Source organism: Furipterus horrens, unplaced genomic scaffold (genome assembly GCF_987537825.1).
Source record: "Furipterus horrens unplaced genomic scaffold, mFurHor1.1.pri manual_scaffold_11, whole genome shotgun sequence".
NCBI lineage: Eukaryota > Metazoa > Chordata > Mammalia > Chiroptera > Furipteridae > Furipterus > Furipterus horrens.
In genome coordinates this window covers 87,033,841-87,041,878 of record NW_028327181.1, presented here as the reverse complement: position 1 = coordinate 87,041,878, position 8,038 = coordinate 87,033,841, and positions in this window count along the sequence as shown.

The window sequence follows — 8,038 nt, the reverse complement described above, 5'->3', positions numbered from 1 at the left end:
CTAAACATCCACCAATAGGGGGATTTTTAACTGTAACACACCCATCCTGTAGAATATTATGCAGGAGTTTAAATGAATTGGTTAACCAGGAAGGAAACAAATCTAAGACATAGCAAGAGGTGGAAGGACCGAGTTGTTACCATTTATGTAAAAAAAAAAAAAAAAGAAAAAGAAAATCACACAACATGCCTATTGTGCTATCAGTATGTAGGCAAAGGCCCGGGGAAAGGTCTGCAAGGGCACACAGTAAACAGCTCAGAACAGCCTCACCTTAAGGGTGGGGGACGAGGGCAGAAGCGAAGGTTTCACTATGCCTGTATTTCATTTTTATATACTGAGAATATAAACATGTATTACTTGTTACAGTGAAGAATAAGGTTAAATTGACTCATTTTAAAGAGAGCCTGCCAATTTAATTTTTTAAATAAACACAGACTTGGAATCAATAGAGGTTGATTTATGATATGGAGGTGAATACCTTTTCTCAGAGCTAATGACCTCAAAATTGGGGACCAAGAAGGACCTTACAATGCAGTCAGGTTTGCTTGTTTGTTTGTTTGTTTGTTTGTATACATTTTTGGAGAGAATATACTCACAGTTTCTCAGTTACATGGAAGAACCTCCATGAGTCCTTATCAAGGTGAGAAATAGAGTTGCCTTTTAAATCGCTGCAAAGAAACACAGTTAGTATCTTTAAATAGGCAGGAAAAGAACAAACAGAGTAATTAAAACAGTCATGGCAACCTTGTGGGGATTAATCAAATGAAGAAAATACCAGCTTTCTAATTTCCACAGCTATCAGCTTTCCCAGTCTGCACAAATTAATAAAGACATAATGTGGGGCCCCTGGCACAAACCATGAGGCATCTCCTCAGAACCTCAATTTCTTATTTGGCTAGGTGTTGCCAGTTGATTACTTTGAATGCATTTTCTCCAAAACCACCTGTGTCTAAAATGACTCCTTGTACAAACGAATACAAAAATAATAATTCCACAGAAAAATACCAAAAATGTATCATTATCAGCAAATTAACACAAAGAAACCTTGCGTCAGCCAGGCCACAGCAAAACTTTGGGTCAGTGCCCTCTGTGGGAATCTTTCCAGGTGTTAGAAAGATAAGGGCAATTAGAAATGAGAAGGACTGATATGGAAAGATCTGACAGACATATGTGACAAGGGAAAGCACAAATCACTGAGCAAGGAGTAAAGTATTACCTCTTTAGGGGGGAAACTGCAAAAGAAAAGGAAAAGAAGAAAAAGAGAGAGAGATTGCAAGAACAGACACATGCCAAAGTGGTAACAGGAGTGGCGGGAAGTGCTGTGTGGGATTTTCACATTTATCCTGTGTGTTTCTGTGACTTTAACACCAACACCAACAACACAGGGAGGCTGTTCCCATGAATTACAAGCGTTTAAAAGAATCTGTGAAATTCCCGAGGTTCAGTCTCAATCACTAACTCAGTGGGTAACTTTGAATCTTCACCTTTAGCTTTGTCCTCATCCCTCAGCGACAACTTACCTGTCCAGTTTATATGCGCGTTTCCCAGGAAGGTGAGAAAAGTCAAACAGGTCCCTGTCTGTCCCTCTGCACAGTGGACACTTCCACCCAACCAGAATCCTTTGGTTGCTTTCGGCTCCCCAATAAAAACTGCCCAGTCTGAACTCATCGCCTTCAATCTGGCTTCTCCTCTCCAAATGCTCTTTGTCCACCTCGTACACCACTGTGGTTCTCCTCATCACCCAGGACAGAAACTTTACAGGGTCGTATTTGATTTTTATCTTTCCTGTACACCCCATTCCCCAACTCCAGCCAGTTACTACAGCCTGTCAGTTTTTCTTTACACTGTTCCCAGGATGTTCTTTCTCCTCCTATCACAACCACTCTTCTTGCTTTACTGCTAGATTTTGCTCAAGTATTCTACTGGTCTCCCTGAATCAAGCTTTCCTCTTGAGATCACTCTACATATGGAATTTAAAATAACCCTCTTATTTTAACCACCTGTCTCTCTCACTTGAAAACATTCAGGGGCTCTCCCAGTCTCAGTGCAACTTCCAAACTCCTAGAGCCAAAGTTTTTCATAATCATATTTTTCACCGCTTCCTAAACCAATTCTTGACAGCAAGACTAGCCTAATAAGTCCTGGTCGTTCCTGCAGCCATGCTGTTGCCAAGACTGTACGCATTATTTCTCCTCTATGTAACAAACCACAGGCACCTTTAAGTCCCAGTTTAAGTTATAGCTTAACCATGCAGTCTTCCGACTTCCATAGGCCAGTGACTACCGATTCTGCTGAATTATACCACCTCTGGTCTGTATCTTTTTTAGTACTTAACTATATATCATCTCCCTTTTTAGTCATATTCCCTTTCTTCCCACCTGTCATTGTCATGTTTCATAGACAATGTCATACTTCTGTGGCTCCCATAGTACTTAGCCCTGGCTGGACACAGAATGGGTGATATATTTAGAAAGCCAGGTGGCAAATGTGAGTTCTGGGTATAACTGGATATATGATAGGCACTGACATAGGTGAACTCATCTAAATCTCACAACAATCCTAAGAGATGGTAACTATCATAATCTTGACTTTACAGATGATGAAATTGAACCCAAACACTAATATATGGCATAACTACATTCAAACTCGGGCACTCTGGCTCTAGAGTCTCTTCTCTTAACCAATTTGTTGTATCACCACCAATGAGATTCGGAGAGGGCCACGAAGCTGTAAAGAGGATGACATAGAAGTGGGAGGAGAGTAGAGGGTTAAGGAATGAAGTGATGGGGCTAAAGAAAAACCAGTAAGGAAACATGCGGAGGAGGAAACAATGGTGAGAAGGAGAATGAAGATAAGGACTAGATGACAAACAAAATATAAAAGCAGGAAGTAGTCAGTGTGGGTTTGAGAAGCTGAGGAAGGCCCAGGGAGACCAGGAGGAGAAGGCTGGCAGGTCAGGCAGGTTGCGGAGAACAAAGGAAGAAAGGCAGTTCTTACAAGGTGGTGAAGATGTCCTTGTACGTGTCGGAGTCTGGCACAGGCACTCTGTGGAGCGCCTGCGTTGGGCCGAGACCAGAACAAGACAGCGTCTCATTTCGGCAGGAACAGATCTCACATATATGGATGACGGCCTTCTGTTCAGGCATTGGAGGACCGACCTCAGATGACACTGCTTGATGGGCCCTGAGAAACTGCTCAGACCAGGGTGGCTGCTGGGGCTGAACAGTCTCTGGACCTGGAAGCATCGCCTCAGGGTGTTTCGGAGGAGCGGTGGTCTGCTGCAGCGGTGTCGGTGTCGGACGTTCAGCCTCCACAGTAGCCTCTGGCTGCACAGTTAGCTCCAGGTCCAAAGGCCGACCTGTCACTCTAAAATAGGTATTTGGCTTGGGAGGCTGAGCTGGAGACTTCTGCAGGCCTGTGGAAGGTTCTGCATTGTCTCCTGGGTAAAGAGGCCATTGGAGCAGAGCTGAGCTCTCTTGCTCCACCTCAGGAGGGTCTCTCGTCTCAGGGGCTTCTGGCTCCTGAGCTCGGATCTCCGTTGGCGATGGTTCGGCCAGCAGCCACAATAGCTGCCAAAAAATCAATGGGGCCCAGAGGTGCAGCCCGGACATGCTAACAGAGGTCCGGGAGACACAATGAGCAACCCAGGAAAGCTGGGGCACAAGGAGTGACCCGGAGGGGCTGGGGCACAGTGAGTGACCTGGGGGCCCAGGGCACAGTGAGCGATCTGGAGTGGGGGTCAGGGGGTCTGGGGCAACGCAATGAGACCCAGACAAATGAGGTGCAGGCACACGCACTGAGCAGGAGCCTACAATTTGCAGCCGTGTCACAATTGGCAGCGGTGTCACAGTTGGCAGCTGTGTCACAGTTGGCAGCCATATCATGCACGTGCCCCTTAGCACAAAGCACCCCTCCCCCGCCTCAGGTTCCAACCTTCACTTAGGCAGTTATATTAGTCTGGGGTGAGAGTACTACAGGAGAGCGAGCCTTTTTCTCCAGAATCAGGGTCCTTTTCCCTGCAGAGGGGACAGCTCCCTCCTGACGGACCTCCCCTTGCCCCTCACAGTGAGGCGGGATTGGGCTGCACACCTGGGTGGCCACGGACGCCAGCAGCCAGGGGTGGTGGGACGCGGGCGGTAAAGAGGGTGGGAAGTTGCGGGGCAGGCGTGCGTGCTGCATGCAGAGCTTCCCAAGGAAGCCACAGGGCCTGGCATCCCAGGAAATGCCCAGGTGCCGGTCAAGCTCCTGCAACCTGAACTCCCCCTTAAAGCTGAAATCTGAGTGACATTCGTCCTCCCTTTGGCTACACTGCTCTCAGAAAAGTAGCTGGCCTACAGAATAAACACCAGTGTGGGTGGCTGGGAAGGGGACACACTTTATAGCTCTAAAATGTTGTCACTTCCTGGAAATTCTCAGAATCCACGTCTGGTTCTTCACTTGCCACTCTGTTAGGTGGGGGCTACCACTGAGTCAGGGATGACTCCAAAATTTCTGCAGATGGGGTTTGACAGTGAGCAATGCACTCTGGGAAACAGGGTCTGAAACCCAGTAAACAATGCTTTACAATGGTTGGGGAAAGGTGCCCCTCCCACTTGGCTCAACACAGCCATTGATCTAGCAAAGTAAGGACGGCCTTTTCAGAGGTCTGCCCTGTGCGCACACGTGGAGAAGACACTCCGGTGTGAAAGCCGGCACGTTAAGTCATTTTCTTCAGACACTGTAACTAGCACCCAGTTTGCTTCCCTCACAGCCCTTTTATATTCTATTTTACTTCACTCCTTGTTTACTGCCTGGCACAACCTCTGGCACATAAATTCAAGAGAGAAGGAGCAGCATCTTATTCCCAGTGTCTAGCACATAGTACTGGTTTCAAAGTGGAACTGATTCCAGGATTGCCCTCATATAGCAATGGCTCTCATGCTAGAATCAGGTTTCTGAAAATTTAGCATCAGTATGGAATCCCTTCCTCACATAATTCAAAGGAAGACAGGCTTCTTCAAGCCCAGGACAGGACGACAACAGAGCTTTTGTTTCTGTAGCCATCAGAGGTTCCAAATTCAAAATTCCACATAAGTATTCCCATCAGGCTCACACAAGGTAAATGCAAGAACTATTCTATTTCAACTACAAGTTAATTTTTCTTTAATTAGCAAATGCTTGATTTCAAGGTGCTGACAGTACTTTACTAAATACCTATTCTAAATAGGTTTTCTAGACCAGCCTTCTCAAGATATTGGCAAAGTATATCATAAAACCTATAGGCTGAAATAACTTTGAATTTTAACAAGAAAAATAAATAAAAGCCTTATTCAGCCAAGTACCTCTAGCTTAAGCAAGGCTAGATGATTTTGATTTTGTATTAACAAGTTGGCAGCCCTGCAAAATCAGTGAACTTTTGTGCAGTCATTTTAATACTAAAGATAGAAAATACACAACATTTTGAGCACATATGCTTTATTACTGCAAAATAGGTAAAAAAATGCAACTGAAATATTTTTTAAATTGCGTAGTGTGTGGAGAAGGGGCTGTGACTGATCGAACATGTCAAAAGTGGTTTGCAAAGTTTCTTGGTACTGTTGACATTTGAGCCAAAGAATTCTTGGCTGTGGGGTTATCTTATGCATTGAAAGAAGTTTAGCAGCACCCCTGGCCTCTACCCTATAGAAGTCAATAGCAGGAGGTAGTTCACATACTCAAATATCCAAGTCAACAAAATTACTGGTGAAAGTTAAAAATGTGTCTTTTATTTTATGGAAAAATCTAAATAGACTTTTTGACCAACCCAATAGTACTGAACAATGACATGGTTGAATCTTAAAAAATAAATGTTGATTGAAAGAAGACAGAAGAATATATAATGTATGGTTTTATTAATGTAGAGTTCAGAAGCAAACAAAACAAACCATAGCATTTAGGGATGCATTCTTAGAGGGCAAAAGCAAGAACTATGTATTGTAACAAGTATATCAATAATTAGTTTAGAGGAAAGGTTATAATAGGGGAGGGAGACAGGGCTTCTAAAGACATTTATAATGCCTCTTTCTTGATGGTTAAATGGGTGTTTGCTTTATGCTTCATTAATTTATATATTTGTATTATATACCTTTCTGGATGTGCTATAGTTGTAGTGAAAACATTAAAAAAGAAAAAAAATCAAGGGTTTTTTATTATTGCTCTTTATCTAAAAACATAACCAGATACACCTTGGTAGTTTATGTTCTCTGGTTGTCATTTAGTCTCAGGATAAACAATGGGAGCATATGATCAGCAACAGTTTAATGAAGCCATAGCATTTACAGGATTCTCAAATAGGTACAATATAAAATATGTCATAAAAATTATTAAGTGATCCAAGGTAGAATACATTTTAATACTGGCACAATGGCAATAGCAGCTTTACAAATATTTATCTACAGTATTTCTATAACATTTTTAATGAACCTTTATTCCACAAGAATGACCAAATCATTTAAATTAAATTGATATAATACACAGTGGTTTACTAACATTAGAAACACTATGAATGCCTCATAAAATAGTTTGTACAAATATTCAACTGCTTTATTCTCGGTAATCATTCTTTTTACTCACATGTAATATAAATGCAGCTAGCAGGTTTTAAAAAACTTACTGGAAGCACATGTTTCTTAACTTTATTATCTGTTGAATTTTTATCTATAAGTGTGTTGTAGACATAAATGTGGGTGTCATAAAAACAAAAGTGTCCCCAGGTCTGCTTCCCAGTCTGGTAACTTTTATAACACTATTTGGCACCTCAAAGCAACATTCATCTGGGAAATTGCTAAAATAACTTTTTAGCCTCAGCTAACCAGAGATATTTCATGGATATCATGTATGTAGCTGCTTCCTCGCAGGCTAAAAAGTGCAGTGAATATGTGAAATCCCTTGGTGACTATCCATGAAAAACTGTTGGCCTTATTCCCGGAACTGCAGTGGGGGTTACAGCATTAAAGCTGGTCCGGCCCATCCAGGCACATTCACGCTAACGAGCGCTCCCCTCCCTCCAAGGCACTGAGAGCATCGGTGCTGGGCCTGGTTGAAGCTACAATGACGCCCACTGCTAAGCAGGTGAGTCTGACACGCTGAGGGCTCCCAGAAATACTTGGCAACTTTGCAGGGGACTGACCGACAGGGTCGCCAAATAAAATGTAGAATTTCCAGTCAAATTTGAATTTCAGGAAACAATACATTTTGTTACATGTCCCATGTAATATTTGGGACACAATTATACAAAAAAAGAGGTTTGTTCATTGTTTAATGGAACATATTATATTCAAAATTCATTGTTATTTATCTAAATTTCATATTTGATTGGGTGTTACATTTTTGTGTTTACTAAATCTGGCAACCCTGGACTGGCAGGAAAGAAAACAAATACAGTTAGGTATGCATTACTACTGTTATTGAAACAACAGGGTATTGAGGACAGGGTATCAGGCCTTATAGTGAACCTTCTATAGGACTTGAAGAATCCTTCACGGGGTACTGTGGAAAATACAAGGTTCGTGTTGAGTCATCATGAAATTTATATTTAGCTGTATGAATGTGGACAGCAGACATCAAAATAACAAATATCTCAGAATTCAGTGAGTCAGATATCACTACCTATCTAATATACTAAAAGTTACACATTCTAGTCAAAAAAATGGGGCGACAGAGAAACAACCTCCCATCAAAAGGAAAGGTAGAATCCCCAGAAAGAGTGCTAAATGAAATAGAGGGGAGCGAACTATCAGATATGGAATTCAAAACATGGATTATGGAGAAGCTGAATGAGCTCAGCGGAAACTTCAAAGAACTCCAGAAAAACTACAAGGAACTCACAGAAAATTACGTGACCATGAAAAAGGACATAGAAGCTATCAATAAGAGCCAGGAGGAAATGAAAAATACGATCTCTGAATTGAAGAACACAGTAGAAGGAATTAAAAGCAGGCTAGAGGAAGCAGAAGATCGGATCAGCGAGCTGGAGGACAACCTACACAAAAACTCCCAGACAATGCAACAAAATGAAAAA